This window comes from Bacillus rossius, chromosome 1 (genome assembly GCF_032445375.1).
Source record: "Bacillus rossius redtenbacheri isolate Brsri chromosome 1, Brsri_v3, whole genome shotgun sequence".
NCBI lineage: Eukaryota > Metazoa > Arthropoda > Insecta > Phasmatodea > Bacillidae > Bacillus > Bacillus rossius.
Genome location: NC_086330.1, coordinates 83,333,576 through 83,349,560, shown reverse-complemented (window position 1 = coordinate 83,349,560; position 15,985 = coordinate 83,333,576). Strand labels below are relative to the sequence as shown.

The 15,985-nt window shown below is 38.1% G+C and overlaps 1 protein-coding gene across 1 annotated transcript in view; it reads right to left on the bottom strand.

Moving 5' to 3' along the window:
* Positions 1–8,042, bottom strand: part of LOC134538665 (putative ankyrin repeat protein RF_0381) — a 37,121-nt gene extending 29,079 nt beyond the window's left edge. Inside the window, exon 1 of the mRNA XM_063380088.1 lies at positions 7,938–8,042. The gene's annotated coding sequence lies outside the window, so the exon portion shown is untranslated. The remainder of the gene's footprint in view (positions 1–7,937) is intronic.
* Positions 8,043–15,985: the final 7,943 nt, after the last annotated feature.

Genomic DNA, 15,985 nt, shown 5'->3' with positions numbered 1-15,985 from the left:
CTGTGCTCCTTGTATCCAGTTATGAGTAGACGATGTGGCAGCAGAGTCAAAACCGGCCTACTGCTCTACAAAACCCTCATACGACCAATAATCACGTATGCAGCCCCGGTATGGGCCACTGCAGCAAAGACACACCTAATAAAATTACAGCGAATTCAGAATAGATGCATTCGAATCGCCACAGACGCCCCAGTGTACTGCCCTGTCGAAGCATTGCATCGTGAAACCAGATCGGAAACTTTGCAAGACTTTTACATTCGCACAACTCAGACTTTTTACGATAAATGCGTAAATAGTCTGAATCCACATATTACTTCTCTAGGAAACTATGATCCGGATGTAGATCAGAAGTATAAACGACCAAAATCACTCCTGGTGCACCGGCCGCCGTAGTGGCCTGCGATTGGCTGGAGGCTCCGGCCAATCACAGCGCAGCGCGGCCGAGGCCAGACCCCAACACTGCGGTTGCGGACTGGCGAGAAAATTCTGCCTATGCTGTAGCACGCACAGAGACACTCGTATTTCTGGCAGCTCGTCCAATTTAATTTTAAGAATATTACTATTTTCAGAATATTATTATTAAGTTATAGCATTAAGGGTTAATAAACAGGCGACCTGAAGCTCTGCCCTCTCCAGAGTGTGTCCCGACTCATCGACTTGCGGGCAACACAATTTAAATTAATTATTCGTAGCTTACTAGCGTAGATGTTGCGGCTAGGGTCTTGCAATGACGGATCAGATAGTTTCCCTAACTGCCGACTGCCCTTGCTGGCGACTGGCGATATGGGCTGTATCTGTTCCGGAGCATGACCCAGTGCCAATACTCGCGATAATTAATGCAATCAACAACATCGTGCGTACACTAGAATTACAATACATCCTTCCTTTAGTTTAGGCACGCGAGCTGACTGGCAGCTTGGTGGGAACGACAACATGTTGTTGCCCCTAAAGACCAGTACCAACCAAACCAAATGCGGACAAAATGTCCTAGCTCCCGCCCATTTGCATAGTAGCCTTTCTACTCTGTCCAACTCTTCTTCCAGAACCATCCTTCTGTTTCCTGTAACCAACCTGCTTGTAATTAATGCATGAAATTTTGCATCCCGCATGTCAGTGCCCAGGGTTTTCCCTGTGTCTATGCAGGTTTTACCTGGGCCCAACTTATCTAGTTTTAACTTAGAATAGTCAGTGAGGGGAGTTAGTCATGGCTAAAACGTTGCCATGGCTGGCCAATCCCCTCCTAGCACATGATGCATGCTTCCTCTCCTGCATGGTTCATAACCTGCATGCTTAGAGCGTATAGGCTTCGGCCTGAGACGCACTTAGAGTCTTCCCTACCCAGACCCCTCCCAAATACACTTAGTAATTAGTTAGGTTAGGAAAAAAAAAAGAAAGAAACAGTGATGAATTGATTGCATACTTTTATGAATAAAATTGAATCATTTTTATTTTAATAATAAAATAATAAATTCTTGAAATTATACTAGTAATCAGATTTTTAAAATGCATGAATAATTAACCTTTATTGTCGAAATTGTTGTTGAAATAAGCAATGAAAACCACATTAACTTTTCACTTCACTTTATAAACAGTCGACGAAACAGTTCACGTGTAGATGACTTGTAATTAATTTTAAAAACTGGTGTTTAGCTATAAAGTTTAAATATAATTATGAACAAGTTTTCATATAAATAAACTGTAATCAAATATCTATCATCAATTATATGAATCACCATAATATTTAGTCAATTGTGACATAACCTATTATTACTGCACTCGCCGACAGCGTAACGGAACACAGCGTAACGGAACAATGAGCGTAACGGGACACAGCTTAACGGAACAATGAGCGTAAAGGAACACAGCGTAACGGAACCATGTGCATAACGGGACACTTTTTCGTGCGTGCAGCCGGCGTTCATCGATTTATTAGACGTTCTCACGTCAAAAACTCTTGAAAAACTACATTGCATGTTAATTGTCTCTAGTCATTCAATAATCTTCCTTGCTTGAATTCGATTCAATATACACCAGGATGGCAACCATAATTGACTCAACAGTGGTTGGCAGATTATTGAGGTCTACAACTTGAATTATATTAAACAGATATACGCGGCCAAAACGTGGTAAACTAAGGAACGGCTCACTATTTTATCACTAAAAAAATGCTGAAACTATCGATCTCGTCAGAATATGAAGCTATGCTGCCTCCCCCCTCCCAAAATCATATTATCTTTACGCCACGGACTCGGCAGCAATACTAGAAGGAAGAGGTTAGTAAAGTGCAATAAAAATTTTTCACTGTAAGCGCATGAAAACAGAATTCATACAGCGTTACAGAATCATTAATTGAGTCAGTGATGAGCGTAGGTAAAGTTAGATTTCTTGGCTATTGGATTGAGGCCACGTCTGCATAACTGATGAAGGGCCAGGCGTTTGAGAATGCCTTGCTGCAGCATCTTGATAACCCAGACACCACGAAGTACTCAAATTAATTCTTTAAGTGAAACTTTTTTGGGCGTGATATGAGTAAAATTTCAATGCCTAATTTTAATGTAACGTTTTCGTGAAACATTGTTGTGAAAAGTTTCTAACGCAAAAAAGTAGGTTCTGGCCAAACAGATATTAAGAGAGCACTATGCTATGTATGTTGCTGAGCTCGTTTTCGTTCTACTCTTTGTGCGATGAATCGTCCCCCCCCCCCCCCAAAAAAAAATTGAACCAAGAAAATTAAACTAACGAAAGAACAAGACAAAGAGTGTCCACATGCGATTGTTTCAGGAAATAGGTCTAGGTATCATATGCATTCAGCTGTGAATGCCTTGAATTTTATATTTTCTACCAACGCGCTCACGTACCTCCTTGTTAAACAAGCAGCGCAGAGAGCGCCGTTGAGACAGTCCCTGCATTTCCCGCATAGAGAGCGCTTACTATTGTGTATTTCATATTGCTTTCAGAGATGGGGCGTGTTTCAAATTGCAGAATTGTTTGAAGAAACAGTAACAACCACAGTTTTCCTTTATGATGTGTTTCAGCAATGAGTAATATTTTTTGTTAATTAATCATTATTGATTGATCAATAATCACTGCTATCCTGAACATTTGTTTTGAAGTGAGTAATAATTTTTGTTAGTTCATGTATATTAATTTATTTTAATTTTAATAACATTACTAATAATACAAAAACGCGTTAGGACTCTTATATTTAAAAAAGAAATGAAAGCTAAAAAACCCCGCCCTGTGTTATTTTTAGAAAATTGTCTGTTTTCTCTCTTCCTATTTCTTTGCCTTTTTAACCGTTACGAGTCGAGGCATGAATTGCCAAAGAATTTTCACTTTTATCAAGAGTACTGAGCTAAACGCGCTTTTTTTTTTTTTTTTTTTAAATGCCAAGTTATCAACAGGCCTTGAAGATGGCTGCAGCTAGTCTCGCCGGAACGTCGGACACACCATCAATTATACAGGCGTGGGCCTCGATCCAGAATACAAGAAGTTGTTGGTGACTCTGGGTACGAACGCCTGAGTTCTAGACTGAATATTTAACCTCGATAGGACAGTTTGGTTGCAAAAAAAAAACGGCGTTGAGCGGAAGGTATCTTGCGACGTGTTGAACGCGGGAGCGAGCGCGGGAGATGTCATAAAATATTTTCGCAGTTTGCTCGGCAGCCGAGGGAAGCAGCTTTTCCTCTCTCCGCCATAGGAAAGAATATCTCCGGCGCGAAGTTGGCGGTTCTGGAGCAGGCAAACCCCCCCCCCCCCCCCTCCCCCCTCATGCACCAACGCTCCAACAAGCGGGAGAGTCGCGGTAAGTTGGGCCAACTCGAAGTACGCGGCAGCTAATAGCGTGGTGGTTTGGGTTGTTGGGGGGGGGGGGGGGGGGGGGTGTTGAGGATGTAATATACAGCGTGTCTGGAAACATCTCGGTTTGCAGAACTCCTGGGTTCATCTTGCGGCTGACACAGGATGTTCCCTGATGTGTGGGGATACCTGGCACGTGGGCGTTGGGGAACAAAACAACTCCACAATTATTGCTTGTAAATAGATCACTCTGAAATTTTAGGTTCGTATAGAACTTTTATAAAATATTATCATATTTTTCTTACGAAGTACAGACGTCAACATCCTTAACCGTAAACAAATAAACCAACCAAAATTTTAAGCCGCATTTTAATACTAATTAAATATTGTGTTTTAATAAAATAAATGCTGATATATGTTGTATTAATTTTTAAGCTGTGATAACATAACATGCTATTACTTTTGTGAATGAGAACTGACATTTACTTTTGGCCTTATAATTTCCCGCTATTGTGGGCGTGAAAGATCTTTCACAAAATATCGTCTTGACCAAACTATGTTTCCATCAAGACCACTGTCAAATATTTGCCTCCAACTATATTTGACAACCGAGATTATAGGGTGATATTAAATGGAAAATTGCCTCTAATTTTCTCCATGAAAATAATATTTTTTTAAATCATGTTACACTCGCAAAGTTTATTTTTTGGTCTGATTCATCTAAAAATTTTCCATTTTTATATCATTTTAGAAATAAAGTAATGCATTACAGTATTTGATGGAATTATTGAACTTATTATTCTATTTGTGCTGTTTTAAACTTTTAAAACACCTATAAATTATCTCACAATCATAATGGTTACTAAATGAAATAAATACTAAGGGATTTATTTTTAACGTAAGCAGACACATAAATACCTTTTAACACATGAAATTATTTCGCATGCGACATTCATATTAACTCTATTTATTTCATCTATATAACATCTTTAAGCGCCCATGAGTTCTCCGCAACTTTAAAGATTCGTTGAGATGGAAACGGACGTAATTTCCTTTTATTTTTTGGTAGGCACGATTTTGATTGGCTGATAGCATCCAAAATCCAACATATTTTATAACCCGTCCTATATGCAAAATGTTTTATGGAAGCTTTAGTTATCCAGTTTTTCATACAAACATGGCTGCTTTATTGACGTTTTAAGTGGAATCGTAACTTACTTGACAATATATTGGAAGGTGTTGGAAGCGAAACTTTGACATTGTGACAAAGCCTTTATTTGTTGTGCTCGTGTGACTCATACTTTTGAACACTGATCCGGTAGCCAATCCGTACGGAACCCTGCATAATCTGGGGGGTCCCGTCGACCTAAAACTCTGCGTATAACTGCGTCACGAGAAAAACTATGTGTACATGCTTTCAGTTTGTTAGTTGTGCACCAGCTTCCGACGCTTATGCAGCCAGAACTGCTCTTTTTGCTGTCTCGTGTTGCCGGGAAAGCATGCATTTTCCATGCGTGTTAAGGACTGCGAGCAGAGGCTAGAGCTGCATTTCGTAAGCAAATACAGTTGCCAGCTATACTTAAGGGGCTTGTCCCTCCCTGAGTTTATTATTGTGATGCACAATACAAGTTCGGCTACACCTTCATGCATACTTAACAAGTATCTTGCTCACTAAGAGCTCACCTGCGTGAGCTTCTACCTCTGCCTTTGGCGCTACATTTCACATACACTTTTATGTTTTGCAAGTGGGAAATATACCAGAACAAAGTAATAAATTTCACAGACCAAAATTTCTCATACCTTCCACACAGAGCAAAATAAGCAAAGAACTGACGAGGGATATGTTCTGCAATAGTTTTGCAAGGTCACCGTAACCAAACGTCCGTACTAGAAACGGAATTAAGTGCATACAGGGATATTATCAACCATAGTTTGAAACAGTTTCATGTGCTGCAAGAACTTTTATAATATGGTACTTCAAACTTAACTTATTGGAGTCACTGTAAATATATACAATCCCTTTGCTTTCACAACAGTTTTCTGTGCTACAGACTTACGTACACGCTAATGCATTTCATTTTTTTTTTTAGTAAATGGAAACTGATCTCTGAAATTTTGCAAGTAATTGAATCGAAAATTCGAATTTTAATGGATGGTTTTAGTTTTTATTATAATTTTAAAGAAAAATATGTCGTTTATTATAAATATTATTCTTAATAAAATTTTTCTCAATGCATTTAGACCCACTCTAGGTTCTTGTCATTCGAGGAAGTTGGGCCGCTCTTCTGCTCAGAGACTCTGGCTCTTGCAGAGAACCAATAAGGACTCTCCGTATTGTTTGCATACAAACCACTTAGAAGTGAGTGATTTAGAACCAACTCCAGCTCGCAGGCTGTCAACGATGTAACAAAGAAGGAAGATAAAAAATGACTGCTCTTGTAAAAAAAAACAACAATCGAAAACCCTGAACCCAACCTTTACCCTAACCTTGGTTTCACTTTCCCCATCCCGCTTAAATTTTGCCTGGAATTTAATTACCAAGATGGAATTGCTTCGTAGCTGCATTGTCAGAGGGAGTCGTGTTTGCGGCAACATTTTATCTTGCAACCTCTTTTTTATACTCTCATGTTTATGTTTAGAGTCATAAGAATTCCACCAGTAACTCTCTTTCTCGTTACGATTCTCGATTGAAGACCTTCGTGGAGGAAGTGGTTGATTGCCAACCGACTTCGTTACAAGGGGTCATGTTTTAGAACCCCGGGGCGGACATGCGTGTGTGTAGCGGTTTTAATTTTTGCTACAGGCTGGTAGTTAATGATAGGCGTGTTGCTAACGCCCCCATTTTTATATTTTATTAGTTTAATTTTTGGCCTATTGGTATTTATTTTTGTAATATGTTTCCATTTCGAATGTATTGAGTTAATCTTGGTTTTAGTCGCTACTTTTATTCACGTTTGTTTTATGTTATTTTTTACTTTATTTGTTCACGTTTGTTTTTTGGTTTATTGAGCTGTTCAATTTCTTACAACACTAGGCATTTGTGTTTTGCATACTATACAAATCTCAGTAAGGCTGTAATTTTCACTTTGATGATACATTGCGCTGTAAACAAGTCAGTATGTGCGTTAATTTTGGTACCCGTTCTATTGAGAAAATTGAATAGTGTTTCGCGTCGCGGCCACCACGCGGCGCTGGCGTCGCGGGAGAAACAGCTGTGAGCGGCATGTGTGCTGTGGGAAGGAACCCTACGAAGCACAAACACTTTACGACACACCCAAAAATTTACCTTCGTGTAACTTGGTTATTTTATGCCTCGTTTTTCTTTCTCTCTGTTCACCTAAAAGTAAATCGTTGACGAGTTGAACATTAAATTTTATTTATAGAGTATGTGCTGTATTTGGTAGAAATTTTTATGTTGACGGCTTAATACATTGGTCATTCTAAAGGAACGCCACTTTTCTGATAGTTAAAAATATAAATTCCAAAATGTTAGTAGTTAACAATTTCGACAAGTAGTTACGTTACGTATAAATATGACTAATTTGTGATATTGTGAGAATGGTAGGTTAGTTTAGATTAGCATCATTAAAAATACTTTCAAAATTGGGGACGTTTTGCTAGCGTAGGTTAGTTACATTAAAAATACTGTGGATAGGAATCATCAATTTAAAATGTAGATATCTTAACATAGTAAATTGCCTTTTTTGCTTCATTGTTTTTGTAAGGACAGGAAAAATTCACGAATTCATTTCACGATATTCTAGAATCAAAACTAACGTACCTTCATATACCTATTCTGTAATTGGCTCACAGTTTATCTGAAGGACTTTGATCCAGTGAAAAACCTTCGACAAAAATGTATTTGACCGCAAGCACCCCAGTTGACAAAGGGCTCACGAGTCAATAGCCAATGAGCAGATGGAATTTGCCTGATCATGTAGGGTGTTATGATTCAACTTTAAGATGGATCTTAATTCTTGACTATTCCAAGACAGGGTGATAGGGGGCTCAACACTAACAATGAAAGACAATTCAATATAGAGACTTGATTTACTGTCACGTACTATTATAGAGTTAGCGGTCTCCAAATCAGATAATGATCGGGGAGCCTCGCTACCACACCTCGGCAGGTTCCTTACCCACGCTGTGCTGGGTCGCGCTCGCGGCAGGTTCTCGACGACGGACTGCGGCGGCCGAGGAACACGGCGCTCAGTGGTTCCGGCGTCACGACTTCAGCCGTCCAGTCGCCGGTGACCAGAAGAAGCCCCTTCTCGACGGTAGCTGTCGTTTTTATCCTTCTGTCCGCGTCCGTGTTGATGTTCCGTGTTGTCCCCTTTTCTCTCACAGCGGCGGTCGGCCTTCGGCGACCCGCGTCGCTGTTTCGCTGGCGGTGTTGAAACTGCTGACACCTCGTGTTTGACTCAGGGCGAGCCTCGAAGCCGCTTGCCAGAGTGCTCAGAGCGAGTCATAACAAGGGGTTCGTGGAGTCTATCCTAGAGGTCATTGAAAATGCGAATTTTGTCAGTCTCTAATGTAGCTAACCTATCCAACTATTCGCAGCATTTCACAAGATTATTATTGTAGCTAACCTAATATAAACTGCCATCCACACTATTTTAAAGTATTTTTTTTTAATGAAGTCTGACAATTATATAATTTTTCCTTCACTGAAGTCACTGAAAGATGACCTCAACATATTTCCCAAGAGGGCGGAGAACTTCAGGAAACTTCAGAACTGTCCGGGCACCCAAGTGTGCATGCCGAGATGTCTTCGAGCTTTCCTGGCTTCCCGCGGCGCGCCGCGACACGTCCATGTGGGAACCTCGACGAAGGCGGTGCAGCGAACATCGCCTCTAAGGGCTTGGCCACACTGGATGTGACGAGACGAGACGAGAAGACACGAACGAGAAGAGACGAGATGGTTTTTTTGGGATTAGAACAATGCTTTATTTTTTATATATGTGGCCATACAGAGTGAGACGCGACGCGACACCTAGCGACAAATGTTAGCGCGACCGTCTCTCAGTTTGCTAAGGAGACGGTTTCGTCGCTTGCCTCAAACACGGACGCAGAAAAGTTGATAAGTGCAGTTTATTCGAAAAATGCTAATGGGATATGAGCTCAAATTGTTTACGTGAACGTAAATAGAGGGATAAAGATAAATAGAGAGATTAACCAAAACCTACCCATTTTCGCCCCCTTGAATGCTGAATTTCTATAAATAAAAAAATACTGTTCTCAACTCTACATGCTCGTTGTTCTTTAATATTTCACTTCAAATTTTAATAGATTCGTATGTATTAAATTATTATTCAACATCTTCAGCTCAGTGTCTCTATAATACAGCGACAGTTCGGTGTGGCCAGGCTGTTGGAGACAGTCTCGTCTCGTCACGTCTCGTCTTGTGGCGTCGCGTTGCTTCTTGTCGCATTCAGTGTGGCCGTGCCATAAGTGGCTCGTGGACTCCCGGCCTGCAGATTCCGGGACTTCAGCGGCAAGATCGCAGTACTGTAGTCCAATTCATAGTTGAAAATCAGGTGCAAAGCCGGGATTTTACTATATTTCAATGATTTTTTTCCCCCGCTTTTATCGGAGCCGTTCATTATTTATTTTAATCCTTCGCACTGCAAATCGAATGATACAATAGTCAACGTAGCAAACGGCGGATTCGGAAATACGTGTTGTTCGCGTCCATAAATGTAGTTGAAAACACTATTTGCTTATTTTTATTAAGCTCGGTATTATTTTAAAGAATTCTATGTTATATTTCGTGTTCGAGTTTGATATTAAAGTGCATTTGCAACATGAGAACATATGAATATGCTCTTTACTGAGTTTAGATGTTACAGTACCTGGATGACCGAGCTTAGCTAGGTATTTTTTTTTTTTTTTTGGTAAATTGTGTTTTTTTTTAGAAATTATATTTAAATACGAATTACATACTAAATAATTTTTTTTTTCAGCGGCCACACGTTGTGACGCACGCTCTCGTGAAACATCTTAAATCATAAGACCTTTCTGCTCGTTTAATGTTAGTCAAGTTTTGCAAGCATCTTACTTTTAGCAGCACGTGTAGGACGAGCGGAAACCTAATTATTTTCATGAAGGTTTTCTTGAAATGAGTCTTCACTTTCTAAAAATGAATCCTAGCTAGATCGATTTATCGCCCCCGAAACCCCCTGCATACTAAATTTCATGAAAATCGTTGGAGCCGTTTCCGAGATTCAGATTATATATATATATATATATATATATATATATATATATATATATATATATATATATATATATATATATATACAAGAATTGCTCGTTTACTCTGGCGAGTACTGAAAAACTCTCTCAGAATGTTTTATATTTAATATTTAATTTAGTTCTTCTGAATTTAAATTGGAATTAGAGCAATATTATAATATGGTGTAATCTCATGTGTAGTTTAATTGATTTTTGAATTCATGTATAGAAAATTTAAATTTATTTTATGATGAAATTGGCGTTCTAGATGCAAAATCACGCTATGATATCATTTAATCATTTCTTTAAGTTGAAAAACTTTTATGCTTTTGCTGACCTTGAGGAAACTGTCCTTTAGATAAAGGGTCTTGAAATTCATCTATAACACTATCTGGTAACCAATTAGTCAGGGCAATTTCACTACTTCTTATTTGTTTGCAATTTGTTCTGAAGAATGGTTAACGTTGTTCGCTTGGCCCGAAGGGAGGTCACGCACGCTGTCTCCTAGTTTGGAATATCCACGTGCACATTCGAATCCAAGGGATAACTGGGAAATGAAATGTTGTTTCGTAAAGTAATTTTTGACGTATCTATATAAATAATAGTGAAAATGTTTGTTCGTTAAAAATCGTAAAACTTCTGAAGTTCTACACCGATTGCTTTGAAATTCTGAAACAACGATGCTTTCAAATACGCGCGTGTTTTTATAGACCTTTGTGTATGTATGTCACACCTGTTACAGGTAAATGAACAGATAAACATATATGTAGATAGGTAAAAACATGGGTTTTTATTATTTTTCATTGCTTAGCTCAGGACCAATCGTTAGAACTGTCATTTTAGATCTAGATACGGATTGCTTCTCACAGGTACAATTATACGTGCGTGTTATAGAGTCTGAAAACTAGACAATCTCTATACCTGCACAGATAATAGAACAACAGAAACTATGGTATACCCATAACCATTTTTAATTAAATATATTAGAAATATGTGCTTATCTTTTCTTTCTTTTCCATTAAACTAGACTGAGCCACAGCAACGCGTGGCCGCAAACAGCTAGAAAGTAATACAGATAACTTTTGTTTTAATTGCAATTTTTTTAATGTTAAGCTATAAACCCTTTAAAAAAATGATATGCATTACTACCTTAGACTTCTGTGGGCAAGATCCGTGTTTATTTCTGCACAAGAATATCGCCTACACATCTACATGAGTTAAAGAGACCACTGTTTTTTCTTATGTGCTAACAACGCAGTATACTTACTCTCAAAATTAAAAAGTAGTAGTCGATAATGTTTTTATTTTAAAAATGGCGTGGCTTTCGTTTTTAGTTCGTTCATTGTTTATCGTCACTGTCGATTTTAATTTCAGTAGAGCGTTTCCTGGTTTAAAGTGGGTTGCATAACACAATTTTACATTTGGTATTCCCGTTATAGCTATATTGACGTTCGATGATCTGGCCGAATAGCTCATTCGGCATTACTTTGGGCACTGACATTTCGCATTAGACCTTTCATGTACAAGTATAAAAACAAGTTTTCCATAGTTCTGTAAATTATTTATTGTTTATATAAATTTTAATTTGGTTTCATGTAAATTATAACTGGTTTTGCTTTACTCTATGAATACTGATTGAAAATATTATTCTGAACTTACACCAATCAATAGTTTACATTGTAGCCTATGTCATAGAGAAAAACACGAGACAAAGTGTAATCTATCAATATATTTTTTTTTAAATTAAATCCTCCCTTTTGAAATAATCAATGAAAGAAAAATCAACAAGAACTTAAATAAAGTATAAAATCCATCAAGTGGTCTCAGAAGAAATGAAAATGAGAAGGAAACTTCCTTCGCTTGTGAACCTTGACGCCAGGGTTAAGACTAAAATGGCCGGCGTGATGATGAAGGGCCTGTTTCCGCCTGCTCGAAAATAAAATCGCTCCTATGACGTCACCAGCCGTGACCTTGTTGCGAGGGGAGGGACAAGTATTGATATTCGCTTAGGGGAGTTTGAGAATGTTCGTTAGCGGCCGTTTTTACTTGTAGAAGGGGAGTGGGGAAGGCTGTTGCGTGAAGCTCTCTTCAAAGCAACAGCAGACAGACGGATACCCGATACGCACCCCATCGGCTATCGGACGACGTAATGAGCCACGCGCTCACCGCTGAAGCGTCGGGGCGACTTTTAATAACTCCTCGGTCCGCGCCGAGCTCTCAGTAGCTGCAGCGCGCGTGCGGCGACGGTCAGTTTAATTAAAAGTTATTTGTTGAAGATCATGTTTTTGATTTTCACTTTCTTTCCTCTTCCCACTCTTCAGCCTTTGGCGACTGAGGGCTTGCGAAATTGCATTTCGAAAACGAAGACGAGTAAGCTCTCTAATAACCCGATTAATATAGATTTTAAACGTCACAGATTTTCGAAGTTGTGACATTTGCTTGAAAATAGTCTCCTGCTTATAACTGCAAATATATATCTTTTTGATGTGTTGCATCTTAGCTCTCGGTATACGGCACTTGATAGGAGTAATTTCGTAAATGGAATTCGCATGGAACGGAAATGTGTAACCACTGCCATCTTCTGGCGGATGGCATTAACTGTGTAATGAATTTTAACAAGGTGGACAGCATTTTAATATAATTTCTCGTCGAAAATTAATTGCAAAAGCCACGTTTTGAAAAATTATCAAGTGTTTTTCTCTTTTATCTGATCCATTTCAACATATAGTTTAAAATTTCGCTCTGGAAAACGAATAATTTTAGAGTCAACGTAGCGGTGGGTGCGGAAACTACGTGTGATTCGCGTCCAGAAATGTAGTAGAAAACACGATTTGCTGACTTATTCATCTTTATTTATGTATCGGCCTCATTAAAAAAATATAATTGACGTTGTATTTCGTGTCCAAGTGTAAAGTAAAGCCCCTATTATCCGGGAGTGCCGCGGAATTGTTTTTTTAGTTATAAACCTCAAATAAACCAATTTTAATGGAAGCTAACTACAGGGAAAATTCTATAGGCCCTACAGTGTGAAGGTCGAATACTATTGAAAGGTTTATTGTGCATCGTAATCCTATAGGACTCTTCGTGATTTTCTCTTTTGAATTTTCTCTTTTGTTTTGATCATGTCTTTCACCCTCTCTGATCTCTGACCTCGACGATTCGAGCGGTGCTCCAGTGGCATCAGTTGTCAGTAAGCGTGTTCGGTGATCAGCCGTGTTCTTTGTTTCTTTGTCAGTGCTCAAGGTTAGTGTTTCGTTAGTTCTTGAAATTAATAATGGCCTATAAACGAAAGAAGGCCGAGTTAACGATTGCAGAAAAACTTGAAATGATTTCTAAAATATAAAATGGTGTTTCGAGGAACCAATTGTGTTTCGATTACGTGCTCGGGGAAACGACAGTGCTAGACGTTTTAAAACAAGAAAAGACAGACTTTTGGCATTTGCATAGGCTAAGTGTCGGACAGTGCTTCTGGAGTGAACAAAACGAAAAAAAAAAAAACAACTAAGAAATACATCTACAATGAACTTCAATTGGCATTAGCGGAATGGTTAGCTCAGGTGAGAATTGTTGGCATCCCCGTGTCTGGTCCTGTCATTTGTTAGGCTTGGAAGGAAATTTTGATAGGTGGTCCGGTTGTATACGTGGTTTTAGGAAATGTCAAGGAATTAGAGGGATTGGTCTACACGGAGAGAAGCTGAATGGTAATCGACAAGCAACTGATGATTTTCAACGTGAATTTTAAGAGTTTGAGTTGCCTGATGATCTGTCACATAAACAAATTTATAACGCTGATGAATTAGGGCTTCTTTGGAAGTGTCTTCCCACTCGTACTTTAGCATTTGACAGTGAACATCAAGAGGTAGGTCACAAAAATTAGCACGGAAAGAATTATAATCTTGCTATGCAACAAATTTCAACAAAATAAGGGTTGGATTATAATAATAATAAATTAAAAATTAAAACAATTACAAAAATTATGGCTTGTGCTAGAACTCTATGCCTGCTGAACAAATGAGAAGTTCATAAGCTGACAGATACTGGTTTTAGTAATTTTTTAGTTTTTTAAATATTTCTTTATAATTTTTATTTATTCTTTTTTAATTTTTTGTTATTCACTGATCTTGATTTATGTAAATGGTCGTTAGTTTTCTCCTTGAGCTGCTGATTATTCCTGCCAATATTTTGATTTTTTCTCTGTGTTCTCCTGATTAAACATCTCAATAATGGTTGGTTTCCACAATTTCTTCTCGTCATTCACGGCAACGCTTCGGTTGGTTTTCTCTGTGTGCTCCTGGTTATTCCTGGAGAGACTTCTACTGATATTCTCAGAGTGCTTCTGGTTATTTCTGAGAAATCAACATATACGTGAATTTTTTTTCTTAATAAGACGCATTGTTTTATTCAGAGTTACATTTGATTAGTGACTTTCTGTTACTAAATTAGCACTTAGAATATTATTATCAGGTGGAATTCAACCAAAATAATCATTACTTAGTCAAATAAGGTGTCCTAAAATGCATGAGAATCACTATCAAGCAAGACGAATTTCCTTCTCCTTGAGCTCTAGCGAAGCCGTCCTTCACTTGCGTTCGTGTGTGAGCATCCCGCATCCCACATGAAAGAGCGAGTGTCTGTTTTCAACATGTCAAACAAAGAGATTCTTTACTTAGACGAATAATATGACTTGAAACAGCTGAGAAATGAATTTACTTCGAGCTTTCTACTCCTTGGTGTCTAGCGAAGCCCTCCTTCTATTGCAATCGTGGGTGAGCATCCCGCACCCCACAAAAAAAAACACATTTTCCTTCAGTCAAGGATAGAACATAGCTCATAAATCAATCTAATCAATTATTATTTAAATAAGCGATTTTTTGATTGTTTTAAAAAATTTTTCCGAATTTCTAGCTTAATAATTACAGATTTTCAAAATGGCGACCCACATCTGGAAGAAAAACTCATGTTAAGGAACGTACAATATAGAATTTAAAATAAAATGTGTTTCCAATGCATGAAGCAAAAACGAGTGACTGATTCTTTTAAAAAGGCGTAACTGAACTTTTTTTTTTTATCACTACAGTACATATTGGTTTTTGTTTAGGTACTACTCTTAATTTTAGTGATTTATATGAAGTTCAACTGTTTCTGCTGTACTGTAAATATTTTAAAAGTTTTATATACAATCAACCATAGCTTTTATGCTGATTATTTTTTCGTGTTTGCACCTCATTTTTAGTTGGTTTTTTTTCGAGTTAACCGCGATTTTTGCTATCCGCGCTGCTTTTGACACCCAATTCTGTGGATAATCGGGGCTTACTGTATTTGCAACAGGAGAACACATGAATTAGCTCGTTACCGAGATTAGGCAAATGTTACACGTCTCTGGCAAGTACTGAAAGACTTGCTCACATATATTTTTTTGCTCGGGTAATTGCTAAGAGTTTGGAGCTCTCAACGTCCACTATCTTGCGCTAGAATTGTTATCTCAGCATCGCATATGTTAAATTCTGCGTCACCTAAAATTTAAGACTTGTTTTAGCTCCACCGATTTACCAATGTACTATGATTACCATTTATAAGTTAACCAGCCTGAAGGCCTCTAAAAAATTCTAATTAATCTAAATCTTGTTTCCTTCAATCTTCTACCATAGCCTAAACTTTGCAGAACGTCGTATTTAACGCTACATTTAAGAAGCATTTGGAATATCAGGTGTTTTACCAAAGCCTGTCCTAGTTTTAAACAAAAATAGAAAAATTGCTCCATGACTTACACAAGTTTATAAAGCTGTATTTTTTAAATTAAGAATCTCAAAGTTATTTGGTACAAATAAAGAAAAGTGATTGTGCAGTTTGGACGTTTATTTCTGACGATTTCACTGTTGGCAATCAACACACAATGACACATAATTCGACTGAGTACCATGATATAAATTTAAGTGAAAATATTTACAAAGAG